Raw genomic sequence first — 17,808 nt, 5'->3', positions numbered from 1 at the left:
ACTACACCTATACCACTCTTATACACAGGTGAGCACAGCCATTACACTACACCTATACCACTCTTATACACAGGTGTGCACAGCCATTACACTACACCTATACCACTCTTATACACAGGTGAGCACAGCCATTACACTACACCTATACCACTCTTATACACAGGTGTGCACAGCCATTACACTACACCTATACCACTCTTATACACAGGTGTGCACAGCCATTACACTACACCTATACCACTCTTATACACAGGTGTGCACAGCCATTACACTACACCTATACCACTCTTATACACAGGTGTGCACAGCCATTACACTACACCTATACCACTTTTATACACAGGTGTGCAAGCCATTACACTACACCTATACCACTCTTATACACAGGTGTGCACAGCCATTACACTACACCTATACCACTCTTATACACAGGTGAGCACAGCCATTACACTACACCTATACCACTCTTATACACAGGTGTGTACAGCCATTACACTACACCTATACCACTCTTATACACAGGTGACCCCTGCCATTACACTACACCTATACCACTCTTATACACAGGTGTGCACAGCCATTACACTACACCTATACCACTCTTATACACAGGTGTGCACAGCCATTACACTACACCTATACCACTCTTATACACAGGTGACCACAGCCATTACACTACACCTATACCACTCTTATACACAGGTGAGCACAGCCATTACACTACACCTATACCACTCTTATACACAGGTGTGCACAGCCGTTACACTACACCTATACCACTCTTATACACAGGTGAGCACAGCCGTTACACTACACCTATACCACTCTTATACACAGGTGAGCACAGCCGTTACACTACACCTATACCACTCTTATACACAGGTGTGCACAGCCATTACACTACACCTATACCACTCTTATACACAGGTGAGCACAGCCATTACACTACACCTATACCACTCTTATACACAGGTAAGCACAGCCATTACACTACACCTATACCACTCTTATACACTGGTGTGCACAGCCATTACACTACACCTATACCACTCTTATACACAGGTGAGCACAGCCATTACACTACACCTATACCACTCTTATACACAGGTGAGCACAGCCATTACACTACACCTATACCACTCATACACAGGTGTGCACAGCCATTACACTACACCTATACCACTCTTATACACAGGTGAGCACAGCCATTACACTACACCTATACCACTCTTATACACAGGTGTGCACAGCCATTACACTACACCTCTACAACTCTTATACACAGGTGAGCACAGCCATTACACTACACCTATACCACTCTTATACACAGGTGAGCACATCCATTACACTACACCTATACCACTCTTATACACAGGTGAGCACATCCATTACACTACACCTATACCACTCTTATACACAGGTGAGCACAGCCATTACACTACACCTATACCACTCTTATACACAGGTGAGCACAGCCATTACACTACACCTATACCACTCTTATACACAGGTGAGCATAGCCATTACACTACACCTATACCACTCTTATACACAGGTGAGCACAGCCATTACACTACACCTACACCACTCTTATATACAGGTGTGCACAGCCATTACACTACACCTATACCACTCTTATACACAGGTGTGCACAGCCATTACACTACATCTATTCCACTCTTATACACAGGAGAGCACAGCCATTACACTACACCTATACCACTCTTATACACAGGTGTGCACAGCCATTACACTACACCTATACCACTCTTATACATAGGTGTGCACAGCCATTACACTACACCTATACCACTCTTATACACAGGTGACCACAGCCATTACACTACACCTATACCACTCTTATACACAGGTGAGCACAGCCATTACACTACACCTATACCACTCTTATACACAGGTAAGCACAGCCATTACACTACACCTATACCACTCTTATACACAGGTGTGCACAGCCATTACACTACACCTATACCACTCTTATACACAGGTGAGCACAGCCATTACACTACACCTATACCACTCTTATACACAGGTGAGCACAGCCATTACACTACACCTATACCACTCTTATACACAGGTGAGCACAGCCATTACACTACACCTATACCACTCTTATACACAGGTGAGCACAGCCATTACACTACACCTATACCACTCTTATACACAGGTGAGCACAGCCATTACACTACACCTATACCACTCTTATACACAGGTGTGCACAGCCATTACACTACACCTATACCACTCTTACACACAGGTGAGCACAGCCATTACACTACACCTATACCACTCTTATACACAGGTGTGCACAGCCATTACACTACACCTATACCACTCTTATACACAGGTGAGCACAGCCATTACACTACACCTATACCACTCTTATACACAGGTGTGCACAGCCATTACACTACACCTATACCACTCTTATACACAGGTGTGCACATCCATTACACTACACCTATACCACTCTTATACACAGGTGAGCACAGCCATTACACTACACCTATACCACTCATACACAGGTGTGCACAGCCATTACACTACACCTATACCACTCTTATACACAGGTGAGCACAGCCATTACACTACACCTATACCACTCTTATACACTGGTGTGCACAGCCATTACACTACACCTATACCACTCTTATACACAGGTGAGCACAGCCATTACACTACACCTATACCACTCTTATACACAGGTGAGCACAGCCATTACACTACACCTATACCACTCATACACAGGTGTGCACAGCCATTACACTACACCTATACCACTCTTATACACAGGTGAGCACAGCCATTACACTACACCTATACCACTCTTATACACAGGTGTGCACAGCCATTACACTACACCTATACCACTCTTATACACAGGTGAGCACAGCCATTACACTACACCTATACCACTCTTATACACAGGTGAGCACAGCCATTACACTACACCTATACCACTCTTATACACAGGTGACCCCTGCCATTACACTACACCTATACCACTCTTATACACAGGTGTGCACAGCCATTACACTACACCTATACCACTCTTATACACAGGTGTGCACAGCCATTACACTACACCTATACCACTCTTATACACAGGTGACCACAGCCATTACACTACACCTATACCACTCTTATACACAGGTGAGCACAGCCATTACACTACACCTATACCACTCTTATACACAGGTAAGCACAGCCATTACACTACACCTATACCACTCTTATACACAGGTGTGCACAGCCATTACACTACACCTATACCACTCTTATACACAGGTGAGCACAGTCATTACACTACACCTATACCACTCTTATACACAGGTGAGCACAGCCATTACACTACACCTATACCACTCTTATACACAGGTGTGCACAGCCATTACACTACACCTATACCACTCATATACACAGGTGAGCACAGCCATTACACTACACCTATACCACTCTTATACACAGGTGAGCACAGCCATTACACTACACCTATACCACTCTTATACACAGGTGAGCACAGCCATTACACTACACCTATACCACTCTTATACACAGGTGTGCACAGCCATTACACTACACCTATACCACTCTTATACACAGGTGTGCACAGCCATTACACTACACCTATACCACTCTTATACACAGATGTGCACAGCCATTACACTACACCTATACCACTCTTATACACAGGTGTGCACAGCCATTACACTACACCTATACCACTCTTATACACAGGTGTGCACAGCCATTACACTACACCTATACCACTCTTATACACAGTTGTGCACAGCCATTACACTACACCTATACCACTCTTATACACAGGTGAGCACAGCCATTACACTACACCTATACCACTCTTATACACAGGTGTGCACAGCCATTACACTACACCTATACCACTCTTATACACAGGTGAGCACAGCCATTACACTACACCTATACCACTCTTATACACAGGTGTGCACAGCCATTACACTACACCTATACCACTCTTATACACAGGTGAGCACAGCCATTACACTACACCTATACCACTCTTATACACAGGTGAGCACAGCCATTACACTACACCTATACCACTCTTATACACAGGTGAGCACAGCCATTACACTACACCTATACCACTCTTATACACAGGTGACCCCTGCCATTACACTACACCTATACCACTCTTATACACAGGTGTGCACAGCCATTACACTACACCTATACCACTCTTATACACAGGTGTGCACAGCCATTACACTACACCTATACCACTCTTATACACAGGTGACCACAGCCATTACACTACACCTATACCACTCTTATACACAGGTGAGCACAGCCATTACACTACACCTATACCACTCTTATACACAGGTAAGCACAGCCATTACACTACACCTATACCACTCTTATACACAGGTGTGCACAGCCATTACACTACACCTATACCACTCTTATACACAGGTGAGCACAGTCATTACACTACACCTATACCACTCTTATACACAGGTGAGCACAGCCATTACACTACACCTATACCACTCTTATACACAGGTGTGCACAGCCATTACACTACACCTATACCACTCATATACACAGGTGAGCACAGCCATTACACTACACCTATACCACTCTTATACACAGGTGAGCACAGCCATTACACTACACCTATACCACTCTTATACACAGGTGAGCACAGCCATTACACTACACCTATACCACTCTTATACACAGGTGTGCACAGCCATTACACTACACCTATACCACTCTTATACACAGGTGTGCACAGCCATTACACTACACCTATACCACTCTTATACACAGATGTGCACAGCCATTACACTACACCTATACCACTCTTATACACAGGTGTGCACAGCCATTACACTACACCTATACCACTCTTATACACAGGTGTGCACAGCCATTACACTACACCTATACCACTCTTATACACAGTTGTGCACAGCCATTACACTACACCTATACCACTCTTATACACAGGTGAGCACAGCCATTACACTACACCTATACCACTCTTATACACAGGTGTGCACAGCCATTACACTACACCTATACCACTCTTATACACAGGTGAGCACAGCCATTACACTACACCTATACCACTCTTATACACAGGTGTGCACAGCCATTACACTACACCTATACCACTCTTATACACAGGTGAGCACAGCCATTACACTACACCTATACCACTCTTATACACAGGTGAGCACAGCCATTACACTACACCTATACCACTCTTATACACAGGTGTGCACAGCCATTACACTACACCTATACCACTCTTATACACAGGTGTGCACAGCCATTACACTACACCTATACCACTCTTATACACAGGTGAGCACAGCCATTACACAACACCTATGCCACTCTTATACACAGGTGTGCACAGCCATTACACTACACCTATACCACTCTTATACACAGGTGAGCACAGCCATTACACTACACCTATACCACTCTTATACACAGGTGAGCACAACCATTACACTACACCTATACCACTCTTATACACAGGTGTGCACAGCCATTACACTACACCTATACCACTCTTATACACAGGTGAGCACAGCCATTACACTACACCTATACCACTCTTATACACAGGTGTGCACAGCCATTACACTACACCTATACCACTCTTATACACAGGTGTGCACAGCCATTACACTACACCTATACCACTCTTATACACAGGTGAGCACAGCCATTACACTACACCTATACCACTCTTATACACAGGTGAGCACAGCCATTACACTACACCTATACCACTCTTATACACAGGTGTGCACATCCATTACACTACACCTATACCACTCTTATACACAGGTGTGCACATCCATTACACTACACCTATACCACTCTTATACACAGGTGTGCACATCCATTACACTACACCTATACCACTCTTATACACAGGTGTGCACAGCCATTACACTACACCTATACCACTCTTATACACAGGTGTGCACAGCCGTTACACTACACCTATACCACTCTTATACACAGGTGAGCACAGCCGTTACACTACACCTATACCACTCTTATACACAGGTGAGCACAGCCATTACACTACACCTATACCACTCTTATACACAGGTGTGCACAGCCATTACACTACACCTATACCACTCTTATACACAGGTGAGCACAGCCATTACACTACACCTATACCACTCTTATACACAGGTAAGCACAGCCATTACACTACACCTATACCACTCTTATACACTGGTGTGCACAGCCATTACACTACACCTATACCACTCTTATACACAGGTGAGCACAGCCATTACACTACACCTATACCACTCTTATACACAGGTGAGCACAGCCATTACACTACACCTATACCACTCATACACAGGTGTGCACAGCCATTACACTACACCTATACCACTCTTATACACAGGTGAGCACAGCCATTACACTACACCTATACCACTCTTATACACAGGTGTGCACAGCCATTACACTACACCTCTACAACTCTTATACACAGGTGAGCACAGCCATTACACTACACCTATACCACTCTTATACACAGGTGAGCACATCCATTACACTACACCTATACCACTCTTATACACAGGTGAGCACATCCATTACACTACACCTATACCACTCTTATACACAGGTGAGCACAGCCATTACACTACACCTATACCACTCTTATACACAGGTGAGCACAGCCATTACACTACACCTATACCACTCTTATACACAGGTGAGCATAGCCATTACACTACACCTATACCACTCTTATACACAGGTGAGCACAGCCATTACACTACACCTACACCACTCTTATATACAGGTGTGCACAGCCATTACACTACACCTATACCACTCTTATACACAGGTGTGCACAGCCATTACACTACATCTATTCCACTCTTATACACAGGAGAGCACAGCCATTACACTACACCTATACCACTCTTATACACAGGTGTGCACAGCCATTACACTACACCTATACCACTCTTATACATAGGTGTGCACAGCCATTACACTACACCTATACCACTCTTATACACAGGTGACCACAGCCATTACACTACACCTATACCACTCTTATACACAGGTGAGCACAGCCATTACACTACACCTATACCACTCTTATACACAGGTAAGCACAGCCATTACACTACACCTATACCACTCTTATACACAGGTGTGCACAGCCATTACACTACACCTATACCACTCTTATACACAGGTGAGCACAGCCATTACACTACACCTATACCACTCTTATACACAGGTGAGCACAGCCATTACACTACACCTATACCACTCTTATACACAGGTGAGCACAGCCATTACACTACACCTATACCACTCTTATACACAGGTGAGCACAGCCATTACACTACACCTATACCACTCTTATACACAGGTGAGCACAGCCATTACACTACACCTATACCACTCTTATACACAGGTGTGCACAGCCATTACACTACACCTATACCACTCTTACACACAGGTGAGCACAGCCATTACACTACACCTATACCACTCTTATACACAGGTGTGCACAGCCATTACACTACACCTATACCACTCTTATACACAGGTGAGCACAGCCATTACACTACACCTATACCACTCTTATACACAGGTGTGCACAGCCATTACACTACACCTATACCACTCTTATACACAGGTGTGCACATCCATTACACTACACCTATACCACTCTTATACACAGGTGAGCACAGCCATTACACTACACCTATACCACTCATACACAGGTGTGCACAGCCATTACACTACACCTATACCACTCTTATACACAGGTGAGCACAGCCATTACACTACACCTATACCACTCTTATACACTGGTGTGCACAGCCATTACACTACACCTATACCACTCTTATACACAGGTGAGCACAGCCATTACACTACACCTATACCACTCTTATACACAGGTGAGCACAGCCATTACACTACACCTATACCACTCATACACAGGTGTGCACAGCCATTACACTACACCTATACCACTCTTATACACAGGTGAGCACAGCCATTACACTACACCTATACCACTCTTATACACAGGTGTGCACAGCCATTACACTACACCTATACCACTCTTATACACAGGTGAGCACAGCCATTACACTACACCTATACCACTCTTATACACAGGTGAGCACAGCCATTACACTACACCTATACCACTCTTATACACAGGTGACCCCTGCCATTACACTACACCTATACCACTCTTATACACAGGTGTGCACAGCCATTACACTACACCTATACCACTCTTATACACAGGTGTGCACAGCCATTACACTACACCTATACCACTCTTATACACAGGTGACCACAGCCATTACACTACACCTATACCACTCTTATACACAGGTGAGCACAGCCATTACACTACACCTATACCACTCTTATACACAGGTAAGCACAGCCATTACACTACACCTATACCACTCTTATACACAGGTGTGCACAGCCATTACACTACACCTATACCACTCTTATACACAGGTGAGCACAGTCATTACACTACACCTATACCACTCTTATACACAGGTGAGCACAGCCATTACACTACACCTATACCACTCTTATACACAGGTGTGCACAGCCATTACACTACACCTATACCACTCATATACACAGGTGAGCACAGCCATTACACTACACCTATACCACTCTTATACACAGGTGAGCACAGCCATTACACTACACCTATACCACTCTTATACACAGGTGAGCACAGCCATTACACTACACCTATACCACTCTTATACACAGGTGTGCACAGCCATTACACTACACCTATACCACTCTTATACACAGGTGTGCACAGCCATTACACTACACCTATACCACTCTTATACACAGATGTGCACAGCCATTACACTACACCTATACCACTCTTATACACAGGTGTGCACAGCCATTACACTACACCTATACCACTCTTATACACAGGTGTGCACAGCCATTACACTACACCTATACCACTCTTATACACAGTTGTGCACAGCCATTACACTACACCTATACCACTCTTATACACAGGTGAGCACAGCCATTACACTACACCTATACCACTCTTATACACAGGTGTGCACAGCCATTACACTACACCTATACCACTCTTATACACAGGTGAGCACAGCCATTACACTACACCTATACCACTCTTATACACAGGTGTGCACAGCCATTACACTACACCTATACCACTCTTATACACAGGTGAGCACAGCCATTACACTACACCTATACCACTCTTATACACAGGTGAGCACAGCCATTACACTACACCTATACCACTCTTATACACAGGTGTGCACAGCCATTACACTACACCTATACCACTCTTATACACAGGTGTGCACAGCCATTACACTACACCTATACCACTCTTATACACAGGTGAGCACAGCCATTACACAACACCTATGCCACTCTTATACACAGGTGTGCACAGCCATTACACTACACCTATACCACTCTTATACACAGGTGAGCACAGCCATTACACTACACCTATACCACTCTTATACACAGGTGAGCACAACCATTACACTACACCTATACCACTCTTATACACAGGTGTGCACAGCCATTACACTACACCTATACCACTCTTATACACAGGTGAGCACAGCCATTACACTACACCTATACCACTCTTATACACAGGTGTGCACAGCCATTACACTACACCTATACCACTCTTATACACAGGTGTGCACAGCCATTACACTACACCTATACCACTCTTATACACAGGTGAGCACAGCCATTACACTACACCTATACCACTCTTATACACAGGTGAGCACAGCCATTACACTACACCTATACCACTCTTATACACAGGTGTGCACATCCATTACACTACACCTATACCACTCTTATACACAGGTGTGCACATCCATTACACTACACCTATACCACTCTTATACACAGGTGTGCACAGCCATTACACTACACCTATACCACTCATATACACAGGTGAGCACAGCCATTACACTACACCTATACCACTCTTATACACAGGTGTGCACGCCATTACACTACACCTATACCACTCTTATACACAGGTGTGCACAGCCATTACACTACACCTATACCACTCTTATACACAGGTGTGCACAGCCATTACACACCTATACCACTCTTATACACAGGTGTGCACAGCCATTACACTACACCTATACCACTCTTATACACAGGTGTGCACAGCCATTACACAACTATACAACTCTTATACACAGGTGAGCACAGCCATTACACTACACCTATACCACTCTTATACACAGGTGAGCACAGCCATTACACTACACCTATACCACTCTTATACACAGGTGTGCACAGCCATTACACTACACCTACACCACTCTTATACACAGGTGAGCACAGCCATTACACTACACCTACACCACTCTTATACACAGGTGAGCACAGCCATTACACTACAACTACACCACTCTTATACACAGGTGAGCACAGCCATTACACTACACCTACACCACTCTTATACACAGGTGAGCACAGCCATTACACTACACCTACACCACTCTAATACACAGGTGTGCACAGCCATTACACTACACCTATACCACTCTTATACACAGGTGTGCACAGCCATTACACTACACCTATACCACTGTTATATACAGGTGTGCACAGCCATTACACTACACCTATACCACTGTTATACACAGGTGTGCACAGCCATTACACTACACCTATACCACTCTTATACACAGGTGAGCACAGCCATTACACTACACCTATACCACTCTTATACACAGGTGAGCACAGCCATTACACTACACCTATACCACTCTTATACACAGGTGTGCACAGCCATTACACTACACCTATACCACTCTTATACACAGGTGTGCACTGCCATTACACTACACCTATACCACTCTTATACACAGGTGAGCACAGCCATTACACTACACCTATATCACTCTTATACACAGGTGTGGACAGCCATTACACTACACCTATATCACTCTTATACACAGGTGAGCACAGCCATTACACTACACCTATACCACTCTTATACACAGGTGAGCACAGTCATTACACTACACCTATACCACTCTTATACACAGGTGAGCACAGCCATTACACTACACCTATACCACTCTTATACACAGGTGTGCACAGCCATTACACTACACCTATATCACTCTTATACACAGGTGTGCACAGCCATTACACTACACCTATACCACTCTTATACACAGGTGAGCACAGCCATTACACTACACCTATACCACTCTTATACACAGGTGAGCACAGCCATTACACTACACCTATACCACTCTTATACACAGGTGAGCACAGCCATTACACTACACCTATACCACTCTTATACACAGGTGTGCACAGCCATTACACTACACCTATACCACTCTTATACACAGGTGTGCACAGCCATTACACTACACATATACCACTGTTATACACAGGTGTGCACAGCCATTACACTACACCTATACCACTCTTAAACACAGGTGTGCACAGCCATTACACTACACCTATACCACTCTTATACACAGGTGAGCACAGCCATTACACTACACCTATACCACTCTTATACACAGGTGAGCACAGCCATTACACTACACCTATACCACTCTTATACACAGGTGAGCACAGCCATTACACTACACCTATACCACTCTTAAACACAGGTAAGCACAGCCATTACACTACACCTATACCACTCTTATACACAGGTGAGCACAGCCATTACACTACACCTATACCACTCTTATACACAGGTGTGCACAGCCATTACACTACACCTATACCACTCTTATACACAGGTGAGCACAGCCATTACACTACACCTATACCACTCTTATACACAGGTGAGCACAGCCATTACACTACACCTATACCACTCTTATACACAGGTGTGCACAGCCATTACACTACACCTATACCACTCTTATACACAGGTGACCACAGCCATTACACTACACCTATACCACTCTTATACACAGGTGTGCACAGCCATTACACTACACCTATACCACTCTTATACACAGGTGAGCACAGCCATTACACTACACCTATACCACTCTTATACACAGGTAAGCACCGCCATTACACTACACCTATACCACTCTTATACACAGGTAAGCACAGCCATTACACTACACCTATACCACTGTTATACACAGCTGTGCACAGCCATTACACTACACCTATACCACTCTTATACACAGGTAAGCACAGCCATTACACTACACCTATACCACTCTTATACACAGGTGTGCACAGCCATTACACTACACCTATATCACTCTTATACACAGGTGTGCACAGCCATTACACTACACCTATATCACTCTTATACACAGGTGTGCACAGCCATTACACTACACCTATACCACTCTTATACACAGGTGAGCACAGCCATTACACTACACCTATACCACTCTTCTACACAGGTAACCACAGCCATTACACTACACCTATACCACTCTTATACACAGGTAAGCACAGCCATTACACTACACCTATACCACTCTTATACACAGGTGAGCACAGCCATTACACTACACCTATACCACTCTTATACACAGGTGTGCACAGCCATTACACTACACCTATACCACAATTTTTTTGGGGGGGTTACTTCAACTACCTAGTTACACCCCTGAGTTTTGCCATATTAGGAGCTGAATATGAATCATGCATTTCCTGTGACCTGGCCCTGGGTAGCCTTCCCGTCCCTGGTATGCCCAGGGGACGTGTATGACAAACCATGCACTGTACCGTGCAGTATAATACCCTCACTCCCCAGTCACCCTATTACCTGCCCTGGGTAACTTTCCTGTCCCTGATACGCCCAGGGGACGTGTATGACAAACCATGCATTGTACCGGGCAGTATAATACCCTCACCCCCCATTCACTCTATGACCTGCCCTGGGTAACTTTCCTGTCCCTGATACGCCCAGGGGACGTGTATGACAAACCATGCACTGTACCGGGGCAGTATAATACCCTCTCCCCCCAGTCACCCTATGACCTGGCCCTGGGTAACCTTCCTGTCCCTGATACGCCCTGGGGACGTGTATGACAAACCATGCATTGTACCGGACAGTATAATACCCTCACCGCCCAGTCACCCTATGACCTGGCCCTGGGTAACCTTCCCGTCCCTGATACGCCCAGGGGACGTGTATGACAAACCATGCATTGTACCGGGCAGTATAATACCCTCACCCCCCAGTCACCCTATGACCTGCCCTGGGTAACCTTCCCGTCCCTGATACGCCCAGGGGACGTGTATGACAAACCATGCACTGTACCGGGGCAGTATAATACCCTCACCCCCCCAGTCACCCTATGACCTGGCCCTGGGTAACCTTCCCGTCCCTGATACGCCCAGGGGACGTGTATGACAAACCATGCACTGTACCAGGGCAGTATAATACCCTCATCCCCCCAGTCACCCTATGACCTGGCCCTGGGTAACCTTCCCGTCCCTGATATGCCCAGGGGACGTGTATGACAAACCATGCATTGTACCGGGCAGTATAATACCCTCACCCCCCAGTCACCCTATGACCTGGCCCTGGGTAACCTTCCCGTCCCTGATACGCCCAGGGGACGTGTATGACAAACCATGCACTGTACCGGGCAGTATAATACCCTCACCCCCCAGTCACCCTATGACCTGCCCTGGGTAACCTTCCCGTCCCTGATACGCCCTGGGGACGTCTATGACAAACCATGCACTGTACCGGGGCAGTATAATTCCCTCACCCCCCCAGTCACCCAATGACCTGGCCCTGGGTAACCTTCCCGTCCCTGATATGCCCAGGGGACGTTTATGACAAACCATGCACTGTACCGGGCAGTATAATACCCTCACCCCCCAGTCACCCTATGACCTGGCCCTGGGTAACCTTCCCGTCCCTGATACGCCCAGGGGACGTTTATGACAAACCATGCACTGTACCGGGCAGTATAATACCCTCACCCCCCAGTCACCCTATTACCTGCCCTGGGTAACCTTCCCGTCCCTGATACGCCCTTGGGACGTGTATGACAAACCATGCATTGTACCGGGCAGTATAATACCCTCACCCCCCATTCACTCTATGACCTGCCCTGGGTAACTTTCCTGTCCCTGATACGCCCAGGGGACGTGTATGACAAACCATGCACTGTACCGGGGCAGTATAATACCCTCACCCCCCAGTCACCCTATGACCTGGCCCTGGGTAACCTTCCTGTCCCTGATACGCCCTGGGGACGTGTATGACAAACCATGCATTGTACCGGGCAGTATAATACCCTCACCCCCCAGTCACCCTATGACCTTGCCCTGGGTAACCTTCCCGTCCCTGATACGCCCAGGGGACGTGTATGACAAACCATGCATTGTACCGGGCAGTATAATACCCTCACCCCCCAGTCACCCTATGACCTGCCCTGGGTAACCTTCCCGTCCCTGATACGCCCAGGGGACGTGTATGACAAACCATGCACTGTACCGGGGCAGTATAATACCCTCACCCCCCCAGTCACCCTATGACCTGGCCCTGGGTAACCTTCCCGTCCCTGATACGCCCAGGGGACGTGTATGACAAACCATGCACTGTACCAGGGCAGTATAATACCCTCATCCCCCCAGTCACCCTATGACCTGGCCCTGGGTAACCTTCCCGTCCCTGATACGCCCAGGGGACGTGTATGACAAACCATGCATTGTATCGGGCAGTATAATACCCTCACCCCCCAGTCACCCTATGACCTGGCCCTGGGTAACCTTCCCGTCCCTGATACGCCCAGGGGACGTGTATGACAAACCATGCACTGTACCGGGCAGTATAATACCCTCACCCCCCAGTCACCCTATGACCTGCCCTGGGTAACCTTCCCGTCCCTGATACGCCCTGGGGACGTGTATGACAAACCATGCACTGTACCGGGGCAGTATAATTCCCTCACCCCCCCAGTCACCCAATGACCTGGCCCTGGGTAACCTTCCCGTCCCTGATATGCCCAGGGGACGTTTATGACAAACCATGCACTGTACCGGGCAGTATAATACCCTCACCCCCCAGTCACCCTATGACCTGGCCCTGGGTAACCTTCCCGTCCCTGATACGCCCAGGGGACGTTTATGACAAACCATGCACTGTACCGGGCAGTATAATACCCTCACCCCTCAGTCACCCTATGACCTGGCCCTGGGTAACCTTCCCATCCCTGATACGCCCAGGGGACATGTATGACAAACCATGCACTGTACCGGGGCAGTATAATACCCTCACCCCCCAGTCACCCTATGACCTGGCCCTGGGTAACCTTCCCGTCCCTGATACGCCCAGGGGACGTGCATGACAAACCATGCATTGTACCGGGCAGTATAATACCCTCACCCCCCAGTCACCCTATGACCTGGCCCTGGGTAACCTTCCCGTCCCTGATACGCCCAGGGGACGTGCATGACAAACCATGCATTGTACCGGGCAGTATAATACCCTCACCCCCCAGTCACCCTATGACCTGGCCCTGGGTAACCTTCCCGTCCCTGATACGCCCTTGGGACGTGCATGACAAACCATGCACTGTACCGGGCAGTATAATACCCTCACCCCCAAGTCACCCTATGACCTGGCCCTGGGTAACCTTCCCGTCCCTGATACGCCCTGGGGACGTGTATGACAAACCATGCACTGTACCGGGGCAGTATAATTCCCTCACCCCCCCAGTCACCCAATGACCTGGCCCTGGGTAACCTTCCCGTCCCTGATATGCCCAGGGGACGTTTATGACAAACCATGCACTGTACCGGGCAGTATAATACCCTCACCCCCCAGTCACCCTATGACCTGGCCCTGGGTAACCTTCCCGTCCCAGATATGCCCAGGGGACGTTTATGACAAACCATGCACTGTACCGGGCAGTATAATACCCTCACCCCCCAGTCACCCTATGACCTGCCCTGGGTAACCTTCCCGTCCCTGATACGCCCTGGGGACGTGTATGACAAACCATGCACTGTACCGGGGCAGTATAATACCCTCACCCCCCAGTCACCCTATGACCTGGCCCTGGGTAACCTTCCCGTCCCTGATACGCCCAGGGGACGTGCATGACAAACCATGCATTGTACCGGGCAGTATAATACCCTCACCCCCCAGTCACCCTATGACCTGGCCCTGGGTAACCTTCCCGTCCCTGATACGCCCAGGGGACGTGCATGACAAACCATGCATTGTACCGGGCAGTATAATACCCTCACCCCCCAGTCACCCTATGACCTGGCCCTGGGTAACCTTCCCGTCCCTGATACGCCCTTGGGACGTGCATGACAAACCATGCACTGTACCGGGCAGTATAATACCCTCACCCCCAAGTCACCCTATGACCTGGCCCTGGGTAACCTTCCCGTCCCTGATACGCCCTGGGGACGTGTATGACAAACCATGCACTGTACCGGGGCAGTATAATTCCCTCACCCCCCCAGTCACCCAATGACCTGGCCCTGGGTAACCTTCCCGTCCCTGATACGCCCAGGGGACGTTTATGACAAACCATGCACTGTACCGGGCAGTATAATACCCTCACCCCCCAGTCACCCTATGACCTGGCCCTGGGTAACCTTCCCGTCCCTGATACGCCCAGGGGACGTGTATGACAAACCATGCATTGTACCGGGCAGTATAATACCCTCACCCCCCAGTCACCCTATGACCTGGCCCTGGGTAACCTTCCCGTCCCTGATACGCCCAGGGGACGTGTATGACAAACCATGCACTGTACCGGGCAGTATAATACCCTCACCCCCCAGTCACCCTATGACCTGCCCTGGGTAACCTTCCCGTCCCTGATACGCCCTGGGGACGTGTATGACAAACCATGCACTGTACCGGGGCAGTATAATTCCCTCACCCCCCCAGTCACCCAATGACCTGGCCCTGGGTAACCTTCCCGTCCCTGATATGCCCAGGGGACGTTTATGACAAACCATGCACTGTACCGGGCAGTATAATACCCTCACCCCCCAGTCACCCTATGACCTGGCCCTGGGTAACCTTCCCGTCCCTGATATGCCCAGGGGACGTTTATGACAAACCATGCACTGTACCGGGCAGTATAATACCCTCACCCCCCAGTCACCCTATGACCTGCCCTGGGTAACCTTCCCGTCCCTGATACGCCCTGGGGACGTGTATGACAAACCATGCACTGTACCGGGGCAGTATAATACCCTCACCCCCCAGTCACCCTATGACCTGGCCCTGGGTAACCTTCCCGTCCCTGATACGCCCAGGGGACGTGCATGACAAACCATGCATTGTACCGGGCAGTATAATACCCTCACCCCCCAGTCACCCTATGACCTGGCCCTGGGTAACCTTCCCGTCCCTGATACGCCCAGGGGACGTGCATGACAAACCATGCATTGTACTGGGCAGTATAATACCCTCACCCCCCAGTCACCCTATGACCTGGCCCTGGGTAACCTTCCCGTCCCTGATACGCCCTAGGGACGTGCATGACAAACCATGCATTGTACCGGGCAGTATAATACCCTCACCCCCCAGTCACCCTATGACCTGGCCCTGGGTAACCTTCCCGTCCCTGATACGCCCAGGGGACGTGTATGACAAACCATGCACTGTACCGGGCAGTATAATACCCTCACCCCCCAGTCACCCTATAATCTGCCTCCAGCTGCACATAGATATACTCTGAGGATACAGCGGCGATGGCA

At 47.9% G+C, this 17,808-nt stretch overlaps 1 protein-coding gene across 1 annotated transcript in view; it reads left to right on the top strand.

Moving 5' to 3' along the window:
- LOC148431216 (immunoglobulin superfamily member 2-like) overlaps window positions 1-17,808 on the top strand; it is a 155,749-nt gene that overhangs the window by 3,749 nt on the left and 134,192 nt on the right. The gene's annotated exons all lie outside the window — the stretch shown is intronic.

The sequence above is a fragment of the Taudactylus pleione genome, unplaced genomic scaffold (genome assembly GCF_031769625.1).
Source record: "Taudactylus pleione unplaced genomic scaffold, aTauple2 ptg002653l, whole genome shotgun sequence".
In the NCBI taxonomy this organism is placed as follows: domain Eukaryota; kingdom Metazoa; phylum Chordata; class Amphibia; order Anura; family Myobatrachidae; genus Taudactylus; species Taudactylus pleione.
The sequence above is the reverse complement of the archived record's forward strand: the minus strand, read 5'-3'. Positions and strand labels throughout refer to the sequence as shown.